At 33.3% G+C, this 12,016-nt stretch overlaps 1 long non-coding RNA gene across 1 annotated transcript; it reads right to left on the bottom strand.

Moving 5' to 3' along the window:
• Window positions 1–492: 492 nt before the first annotated feature.
• LOC121220272 (uncharacterized) lies at window positions 493–2,735 on the bottom strand. Its single transcript, XR_005917512.1, has 3 exons — window positions 2,683–2,735; window positions 2,128–2,210; window positions 493–538 (listed from the first exon to the last, which is right to left on the bottom strand). It is a non-coding gene; the product is annotated as an uncharacterized lncRNA (long non-coding RNA).
• Between the last annotated feature and the right edge of the window lie 9,281 nt (window positions 2,736–12,016).

Below are 12,016 nucleotides of genomic sequence, written 5' to 3'. Positions count from 1 at the left end.
ATGAAAAACTTAGAAAATCTCTTGCATTAAGGCTTCATACGCCCGTGTGGGTATAGAACACACGCCCGTGTGCTAAGGACACGCCCGTGTCCCAAACCCATGTACAAAAACCTGGACAAATACAAGGCTATTTTCCAAGCCATTTTGTCACACTCACAATAGATACACGCATACTTATACAATAACATACAACATGGCAAAATTAGGTACTTAAACATTCCTAACATGTCATGATTATGGCAATTTCACATGCAATAGATATCATAGATTTTACTCACATCTTTACCACATTCATACTATAATCATTATAAACTCATCATATAATACCATAGCACATGCATGCATAATTAAAATAGATTTACAACCCCATAATCAAAATATGCCAACACATATGGTTAAAGCCATATCACATACTCTAATATTTAAACTCCTATACATGCCATAGGCTCAAAGTACTTGAAATCACTACACCAACAGCGTTAGCTTGACAGTGTGATAATATCTCTGACGGCCTCCAACCCGAGCTAACCTGGAAACTCTAGAAAACATGGGAAAGAAGAGGGGGTAAGCTTTCGCTTAGTAAGTTCATATGAAAACAATAAGCACCCATTAACTTGTTTTATCAATGTTTACAACATATTCTCAAGTTCACTACAAGCTGTCTTTCTGAGCAACGGTCACTAAATTATTTATATCTGGAGCTACGAAACTCCGAATTAAGTTCTGTTAATTTTCCCTAAAACTATACTTATTTTCATTTCTTCCATAAAATTTTCAGAATTTTTGGTTAAGCCAAATAGTACAGTTTATTCCTCAAAGTTACCCCTGATTCACTGTCTGATAGTTCCGACCCTTCTGTACTAAAGTTCAATTATCTCAGAGTACAAGACTCGAATAATATTATCGTCTATTTCTATTGAAACTAGACTCATATTTCTAGACTCATATTTCTACTTACTAGTTAAAGTCTCCCCTATTTCAGGGTATGACCACTCTGAACCCTGTGCACTACAAACCGAATTTATCACTGTACAAAATTCCAACGACCATGGAGTTTATTTCCCATAAAAATAGACTCAATAAGGAATCCATGCATGTAAGGTATGACTCTTAATAATTTTTGTACAATTTTTTGTGAATTTTTAAAGTCAGAACAGGGAATCTCAAATTCATTCAGACCCTATTTCACAAGAATTCAAATATCACACAATATGGAATTCTTTTTCTTCCCCTGTTTCTTTCATGTGAAAATAGACTCATTAAGCTTTAATCCCATATTTTATTCTGCCTCTAACTCATTTTCCACTATTTTTAGTGTATTTTCAAAGTTACACTACTGCAGTAACTCAAATCTGTCAAGGCTAAATTACTCATTCATGATCATTGTTCACAAAATTAATACAACATCGTTTGTATAATCATCACCGAGACATTCATATCACATTTTCATTTATCATCTTACCATATTGTTGTTATGTCGAGTTTTCAACCCGAGGGTTAAGTACATACCTGTTCAAAGTATCAATTTCACAACATTTACCAATACGTCCCTTTCATCTCGAGTATTCCTCCATTTGAGTAGAATTTTACCCGTTGAACACATTGGAATATAATTCGGATACATGGAAAGTTTGTGCATAAGTGCCACATATGTAGCCAAGCTACCATGTAACCCGCCCATAAGTGAACTCGGACTCAACTCAACAAGCTCGGGCATTCGCATCCATAAGTGAACTCGGATCAACTCAACGAGCTCGGATGCCTAGTTACATCTCACGAACTCGGACTCAACTCAACGAGTTCGAACATTCGCATCCATAAGTGAACTCGGACTCAACTCAACGAGTTCGGATGCTCAACCATCCTAGTGACATGTCACTTGTATCCTAATCTATTCCTAAGGTTCAAACGGGATTTTCCTCGAACACATCTCCTTGCCATCTTCCGTAAAATACCGAAACCAATACTCGGTAGCACTTTATATTTAACAGATAATACACATAACTTGCATTTTATTCGAAAATAACCACAAAGCATATATTTCATGATAGAAATCAGCATATCATATATTTAACATCAATAACTTAAAAATAACAATTATGCTACATTATTTACACATGAACTTACCTCGATACCACAAAGGTGAAAAGACATACTCGTCCATAAATCGATTTCTTTCTGTTCTAGGTCCAAATCTCAATTTTCATCATCTATAACATCACAGTTAGCCTACCAATCAGTCACAATATTCATATGGGTCTAAAAATCATATTTTTCTAAATTTTTATTTTGACCCCTAAACTTTTGCATATTTACACTTTTTCCCCAATGCTCGTAAATTAATTTTTATCACATTTCTTTACTCCTTGAGTCTAGATGAACCATTTTTATAACTATAGCAACTCATAATTTCAACTATTTTACACATTTACAACTCATTTTACAACTTAGCAATTTAGCCCTTTTTAAGGTATTTTCATGCAATTTCTTTCACAAAAGTTGTTTATTAGACAACTAGGACTCATAATCTTCCATAAAAACACAGCAAACAACACATTTAATCTCATGGTAAAACCCTAGACTCTTCATCATTTTGCAAAATAATCCCCTCTTATGAAAGCTTATGCTTTAGGGGTTCCAAAAATACAAAAATCATCAAGCAAAGACATTAAAATCACTTACAAGCAAGGGAAATATGTTGCTGAAATTTTCCAGCTTCAAAACCCTTTCTTTGCTGCATATTTCGGTGAAGGGGAAGAGAAAAATGATAGCATTTTCCTTTTTTTTATTTGTTAATAATAAAACTATTTTGTCTAATTTTGACTTTTCAACTATTTTGTCTCCCATGGCCGGCCATCACACTTTCAATGGCCTAATTTCACTTTAAAGACCCCCAATTTAAGATACAAGGCAATTTAACACCTTTAGGTATTAAAACACAACTTTTACTTTTTACGCGATTTAGTCCTTTTTCGAAATTGGACTAGAAATCGCTAAAATTAATATACCAAAATTAACATGCACTTATAAAATCATATTATAACACATAAAATAATACTAAAATAATTTTCTCTGGCCTCAGAATAGTGGTCCCGAAACCACTGTTCCGACTAAGCCCAAAATCGGGCTGTTACAGTTTGGTATTTTCTTGATGAATTTTAAAGTTTGTCAGGTCTCTAGCTTAATGCTTCCTAGAGTGAAGCCTTTATGGAAGGGGTTCTAGCTGCTGAAGTTGTTTACGTGTTGCAAGTTATTGGGTTCAAGGCTGGGCAGCTTACTGTTCACTATTTAGGAGTCCCTTTGGTTCTTAAGCAGCTTTCCATTATTGACTGCAAGCCCATTATTGAGATCAAGGTTGCTTTATTTGAAATCTATGCATTTTGGAGTAGGTAGTTTTTGTTGTTGCAGTCTGTGTTGAAGCAAGTTAATCAATTGTGTGCTAGGTTTTTTTGGAAAAGTAGCAACATCAAAGCTACGGATGCAAGGATTAGTTAAAAGGATATTGTAACACCCCAATCCCGTATCCGTCGCCGGAATAGGTAAATGGGGCATTACCGGACTTGAAACTCATATCAGAACAGTAAATTTTTTTTTTGAACATTCCTTTAGATTAGTACTAAAGACAGTCAGGGATACAATTTAAACTTCTATAAGTACACATTAAAAAAAATGCCATTTTCGCATGGCTTATATACATTAACCAAAATATTCTTCGGCCACTGGTCTATTCTATACATGCCATAAAATAATTCTAAACATAACAGTAACAAACAGTGGATAGTGATAGTGTGACTAGTTGCTGACGATCCCCGAGCCTGTAGCTTCGAAATGAGATCTATAAAACAGAGAAAACAAAGTAAACGGAGTAAGCATTACAATGCTTAGTAAGTTTTAAGCAGTGTCAACAGATAACAATCAAATTATAACATAGTTGTTCGTATTTTTATTTCACTCTTCCTTCGGGCCTACCATCCCTTTACTGAATATGCACATCTCATCATATACAATAGGCAGATAAACTTTCACATAAAAGTGAGCTCATGTGACATGGATATATTGTATAATTTCACATAACCTCTCACACTGACCCGATGTCACATAATCATAGGAATAGTCTCATAGATTGCTCTCGTATGCGTCACATAACTACCTTATGATTTAGTTCAAATCAAGCTCACATATAAACTTGGAGTACATACCTGTTTAACCTTTCGCATTGAATATATTTATAAGCAATTCTTATTACGAAGTCTTATAGATTTAACCTCTACTCGAATTATCGGCAAGACATTTAGCTCAGATGAAATCTCCACACAAAGTTATCGGGTCTTACGCGGACAAAATCTCCACACATAGTCATCGGGTCTTACCCGGACATAATCTCCACACGTAGTCATCGGGTCTTACCCGGAATATATTTCCACACGTAGTCATCGGGTCTTACCCGGAATATATTTCCAAGTTTCATGTACATTTAATCACATGTTACAACATTTACATCGACTGTCATATTTTTAATTCATTTGCCTCATCAAATATCTAATAATACACACCTTTCACATTTGGTCATTCAGCCACAATATACACACATCGCCTACATATTTCACACTAGTCATTCGGCTTTACCACATATACATATCTCATACATATTTCACATTAGCCATTCGGCTTTACCACATATACTTATCTCATACATATTTCACATTAGCCATTCGGCTTTACCACATATATTTATCTCATACATATTTCACATTAGCCATTCGGCTTTACCACATATACTTATCTCATACATATTTCATATTAGCCACTCGGCTTTACCACATATACTTATCTCATACATATTTCACATTAGCCATTAGGCTTTACCACATATACATATCTCATACATATTTCACATTAGCCATTCGGCTTTACCACATATACATATCTCATACATATTTCACATTAGCCATTCGGCTTTACCACATATACATATCTCTTATATATATTTCACATTAGCCGTTCGGCTTTACCACATATACATATCTCATACATATTTCACATTAGCCATTCGGCTTTACCACATATACATATCTCATATATATATTTCACATTAGCCATTCGGCTTTACCACATATACATATCTCATACATCAATTTCCGCAACAGCTTATAAGTAATTCAAATAGTTTCATCAATGTTTACAACAAATTCACATATTCACTACAAGCTGTTTTCCTGAGCAATAGTCACCAAATTATTTATAACTGGAGCTACAAAACTCAAAATCAATTGCCGTTAATTTTCCCTGAATATAGACTCATATATCTTCCATCCATACAATTTTCATAATTTTAGGTTTGGCCAATCAATACCAGATTTTTCTTAAAGTTTCCCCTGTTTCACTGTTTGACTAATCTGACCACTCTTCACTACGAATCAAATTTCTCATTGTACAGAATTAAAAATGTGTTCTATTGGATTTCATTTGAAACTAGACTCATTAAGGAGTCTAAGCATATAAATTTTATCTTATAACCATTTTTTTACAAATTATAATGATTTTCTAAAAACCGAACAGGGGATTTCGGAGTCATTCTGACACCGTCTCACTCAACTTTAAATATCTCTTTATAGAAAATTTCTTTGCTCACAGGTCTCTTTTATAAGAAACTAGACTAATTAAGCTTCGATTACATATTTTATTCAGCCTATAATTCCACACCATCAATTTATGGTGATTTTCTAAAATCACGTTACTGCTGCTGTCCTAAGCAAAATATTACAATTTGCTCTTAAATTTCCAAGTCCAAACACTTATGAACTCACCATTTGAGTCTAAAACATATCATGGCCACATCATATCTTATTAAATCAACTCATTGTGTCCTATTATGATTGAATTTACTCAACGTTTAATCACTTAAAACTTACCTCGGAAGTGGTCGACGACTAGATATCCACGGCTATTCGTTTACTTTCTCTTGTCCCTTATCCGACTTTGATCCTCTAAGCTCTTGAGCTAAATCAAACAATTTACTTCCCAATCAAACACAATCACACGGCATCCATATACATTTTAGAACCATTCTTAACATATTTACTACTCATTTACAAACAAAATACTCATATCACATTTATAAAACTACCTTTCATAAACACTATGTATGAATATGCATTTCTTCACTATTTACTAAGTCAAGCCAAACCACATGATTCATTAATCGTTAATATATATATATATATACAGCATTAACAACTTCACTTAAGCTTAAGTATAAAATTTGGTCTTACCAAATTTTGCACATTTTACCTAAATAATAACTACCAATTTTACACATAAGTGCCGAATCAAATCATACCATAGTTACAATATCACTTGACTAATGAAATATCCAAAATATCAATCTATCATTTACCCAATTCATAAACCACATATAAGGCACATTTTAAATGTAACACCCCGTACCCGAGACCGTTACCGGAGTCGGACACGAGGGGTTCACAGACTACATTCACTTACTTGCACAGTTCATTTTAAAAATTTCCAGGCAGTTGGCTAACTGTGTCACTGTCACCTTAAAAATAATATCTTGAGTTCTAAAACTCGAAAATCAGTTTCATAATTTTTCCCTGAAACTAGACTCATATTTCCATCTACATATTTTTTTCTAGAATTTTTGGTTTGGCCAATTAGTACAGTTTATTAGTTAAAGTCTCCCCTGTTACAGGGTACGACTACACTAACCTTCATGCATTACGATTTGGATATCTCCCTGTACAGGGCTTCAATACTGATGCTGTTTGTTTCTATAGAAACTAGACTCAAAGAGGAATCTATAAATATATGGAATGACTCCTAATTATCTCTGGTTAATTTATAATGAATTTCCAAAGTCGGAACAGGGAATCCAGAAACTGTTCTGGCCCTGTTTCACGAAAACCTAAATATCTCTTAACATACAACTCATATGACCGTTTCGTTTCTTCCATATGAAATTAGATTCATCAAGGTTCATTTACATAATTTATTCACTATTTAATTCCATTCCTACTATTTTTAGTGATTTTTCACATCCACATCACTGCTGCTGTCAGCATCTGCCTTTAAGGTGGACTTTACCTATTTCATAGTTTCCATGATTCAATTAGCCCCTTTTTTTTTGCATACATAGCACCAAGTACAATCATGATTATCCATTCCAATGGCTAATCGTTTCCAAACATTTCCATACCTCTTAGTGATCAACATACAAAACGATTATAGTACTATGCTAAAAACGTATATAAGCCATTGAATGATTAGAACTTGAACTAACCACCTTCTTTATACATAATTTTCCAAAAATTTCAAGGTACTTACCTCTTCCAAACCTCTTCCAAGCCGAACATGAAGCAAGAGAACTCCTCTCTTCTTCCTTTGATTTTTCGGTCAAGAAGAACAAAGAGGATGAAGCCTTTTTCTTTTCTTTTTTTTTTCTTCTAGGTACGGCAAAAGGGGGGGGAGCAAGGATGAAACAACTTTGGTTTCTCCTCCCACTCCCCTCATATTTTATTGTTCTTCCTATAACATGTTATCACAAATTGTTTATATTATGTTTTACCCATCCCATTTTGTCTATCCTCAATGTCATGGCTGGCCACTACTAATTAAGTGGGGGAATTGACATGCAAGTCCACCCTTTTGATTTCATGCACTAATTGATCCTTATAGATTAACCTATCACATTTCAAAAGTGTCACACATAAGTCCTATTAACTAAATTCACATGTAATTAACAAAATTCAAATATGAAATTTTCACACATGCATATATACATATAATAAGCATCAATTATGACGGTTAATTATTTTTATGACTCGGTTTTGTAGTCCCGAAACCACTTTCCGACTAGGGTCACATTAGGGGTGTCATAGATATTGTAACACCCTAAACTCGTTTTCGTTGTTGGATCAGGGTTATAAAATATTACAATGAGATATTAAACATTTAACATTACATAGAAACAATCATTCAATTATAATTATAAATAAACAAATCACATTCATTTTATAATAAACATCCACTTATGGACCTTAAACTGAGCTTATAGGACCCTAAAAATAGTTTAGGAACATTCTGGGATCAATTCAGAACAAAACAGAAAAACTAGGAAAAATTTGAAAATTTTGAAAACAAGAGCATCACATACACGGCTGTATGACGGAGCCCAAACCGCGTGGCTCAGAACATAGCCGTGTATGTAGACTGTGTAACTTACCATGTCTATGTAACAAAAGACCACACAGTCTTGTGACCAAATCGTGTAACTCACTGTGACCGTATAGCTCAAGGTCACACAGTCATGTCGTCAGATCGTGTAACTCTTTGTGCCTATGTGGCTCAGGGTCAGACGACCATGTCACGAGGGCGTGTAACTCTCTGTGCTTGTGTGGACCCACCTGCACTGAAAAAAATAAGACACACTGTCATGTGACAGCCGGTGTCTTAAACTATGTGCACCAAAATTTGCTTCCAAAACAAGGCACATTTTACACCTATCTTGGCTACCAAGAAAAGCTTAAAACCATCCTTTAAATACCGTCAAAAAAACCTCAAAAAAAGTTAATTTCATAGAACCTAAGTGCCTAGCCAATGTGTCCTCATTAACACTATATTTAATCATCATATACAAAAGCATTTAACCATAACCAAAATATACATTCATCTTATATAATTATATTGAAAACTACCCACCTAATTACCATATCATATCATACGTCAACCCAAGCAAAGGAACTTAAATCGTTCACTTCCAAAAGAGTTGATTTCATAGATCATATAACATCAACCATATACACATGTATTGCCACAAGAACAAAACTTTACCATATTCGCATAACATCTATTCTATTTACACCACTTTCATAATCAAATAGCTATACACAAAATGACATTTCCTAATAATACTAACATCCTAGGTACATGCCAAGACATAAAAAGAGTACATCACCAACATTAGGTTCGGGATTATCACTGGATGCTGAGACAACAATCAAGATAGCTACCTAACCTGCTCGTAGAGGAATAATCAAATATCGAATAAATTTCATTAAACTGCAAAAGCTACATATATACTTATTAATCATAATTCTTGTATTTATAACATGTAATGCTCATTACCACATACTATATTACAAGGGATATATTCAATAATTCTCAACACATCCATTATATAACTCTTTTGCCAAGCTCATTCCTTGGAATCGATTTTACAAAATCAACCATCATATCATTATTGGCACCTAGTGCCTAAAGGATATACCGTAGTTAAGTTTTGCGCCTAGCGCTAGTCGAGTATACCGACAATAGTTGTGTCCTGCACTGGTCAATTAAACCGATAATGTTTTGCGCCCAGCGCTAGTCAGATAAACTGACAATAGTTGTGCCCTGCACTGGTCGGATAAACCGACGATGTTTTGCGCTCAGCGCTAGTCGGATAAACCAATATCATATGTATGTCTAGCACTGGTTGGTTATACCAACATTACAAATATTTCAATGTGCACAGCACTAGTCGATAACATCGACAAATACATAGTTAATTAATATATATATGTACAATATCTAATAACATAATTCAACCTTTGGAATCAAATGACTATGATTAATTCTTTGATCTATTCTATATCCATATATATATATATATATATGTCTCCATAATTCTTCATTTCAATTACTAATCAATTACATATACAATTAGCCTTTGATATTAAAATAACAATTTATTTAATTAAAGTAAATAAATAAAGTTCAAGTTCAAGAACTACGAACTACGAACTTACCTCGATTTTAAACTGTTGTAAAACAGCGTCGGCGACTAATCCAAGACTCTGGTTTTTCCTTGGTTTAATTCCGGTTGACGAGTTCCTTGATCTAGATGATAATTTCATTCAATTAATATCATTCCAACACTCAAATAAACATTTTTATACAACTAGACCCTTCCATTATCAAAAACCCCAACATTTTACTTTTTTATGCAATTTAGTCCTTAAACCTTAAACTTGAGAATTTATCCCATTTACTCCTTATTCATGTTGACCAAATATTCTATGGACTTATTACAGCCCAAAATTACTATACTTTTACAAAAATTCCATGATGTTTTGGCATTTACACAATCAAGTCCCTATACCTTAAAAATTACTAAAAATCACTTAACAAAATACTTATTTTTAATTATCACACCCATGAATCCTTCAACTAAATTCAAAAACATGCTTAAAACTTCATGATAGTCCTTTAAATTTTAATATTTTAACAATTTAATCCCCGGCTAACTAAATTAAGCTTACATGGTTACAAAAACATGGAATTCATTAAAAATTAAGCAAGAAATACATACCATGCAAGACCAAAAGTTTAAACCGAAACCCCCTATTCTTGGAAATGGTGGTTTCGATTTTTTAGTGGAAAAAGATGAAGAAGATGACCCATTTGGCTTTTGTTTTACTTTAATTATTTTATTTAACTAATTACACTTTTACCCTTTATTATTAACAATAATAACTAAACCATGTCCATGTTTGTCCACTAACAATTCATATGGTATATTTACTATTTAAGTTCACCTAATTTCCTTCCATAATCATTTAGCTATAATTTCTAACTTTGACAACCTTTACAATTTAGTCCTTCTTAAATAATTAGCTATCTAAACGTAAGGATTTCCTAACCAAATTTTTAATAAAATTCTCATATAACCTATAACCATTAAATAAATAATAAAATACTAACCTGTTTGACGAAAATGAGGTCCCAAAACCATAGTTTTTGACTCCACTAAAAACGAGATGTTATAGATATCTACTTATCCAAGTCTAAAGGAGGACTAGGATTGAAATGTCTCGAAGAATGGAACCAAGCTTGCATATTGCATCTAGTTCATTCCTTGCTTCAAAAGGGTCTCTTTAGGTTGCTTAGGTTCAAAATTATGTTTTAAGAGGAAGTTCTTTTTGGTTAACTGAGCCAAATTTAGCTAATAGATAGAATTGGAAAAAGATTTTAAGTTTTAAGGAGCTTGCAGCAACCTTTTTTAGGAGCCTACTTATAGGGATTGTTGTGTTTTCTAGGATGCTTTGGAAGGATATAAGGAAGAAGGCAACTAAGGTTCTATGGCACAGGTTGTTATGATTCCCCCTCCATGTGCCAAAATATTCAATAACTTCCTATATGGCTATTTTGAATAGATTTCCAACACGGGATAGGTTGTTCTCTCATGTGGTTATTTTTAAAAGAAATTGTCTATTGTGCTCCTCTAATCTTGAATCTCAGAACGATATTTACTTTGAATGTGAATATTCTTGCGGGCTTTGGCAGTTAATTCTTGAATTGTGCAGCATTGAGAGAATGGTTGGTTCATGGGATCAAGAACTATGCTAGACAGTAACTCATCTTAAGGGGAAGTCCCTTATCTCATATCTTCTTAAGTTAGCTTGGAATGCTTATGTGTGTTCCATCTAGTGTGAAAGAAATGGTAGATTATTTGGTAGACCTGTAACTTCTGCAGATCATTTGTTAATAAAATTCAGGAAGTGGTTCGATGTCGTCTTTCTAGAAAGCTTATTAATTCTTTAGATCATTGTAATAGGTAGCTTTGTTTGAACTAGAATTTGTTGAATTGATTTTTGTTTTTCTTTGATTCTTTGATTTGTTGTACAGAACATTGTTATTCTTAGTTCTTTGTAGTAGGTTTTTAGTTTCTTGGATAAAATACAAATACTTATCCAAAAAAAAAATAAGAATAATAATAATAAATTAAATCAATTAATTTTTTTTATAAAATAAAAATAAAAATAATCTGGTGTGAAAGAAATGGTAGATTAATTGGTAGACCTGTAACTTCTGCGGATCATTTGTTAGTAAAATTCAGGAAGTGGTCCGATGCCATCTTTCTAGAAGGCTTATTAATTCTTTAGATCATTGTAATAAGCAGCTTTGTTTGAACTAGAATTTACTAAATTGATTTTTGTTTTTCTTTGATTCTTTGATTTGT

Source organism: Gossypium hirsutum, chromosome A03, assembly GCF_007990345.1.
Source record: "Gossypium hirsutum isolate 1008001.06 chromosome A03, Gossypium_hirsutum_v2.1, whole genome shotgun sequence".
Taxonomy (NCBI): domain Eukaryota; kingdom Viridiplantae; phylum Streptophyta; class Magnoliopsida; order Malvales; family Malvaceae; genus Gossypium; species Gossypium hirsutum.
Note: the sequence above shows the minus strand (reverse complement) of the source record. Positions and strands in the feature narration are given on the sequence as shown.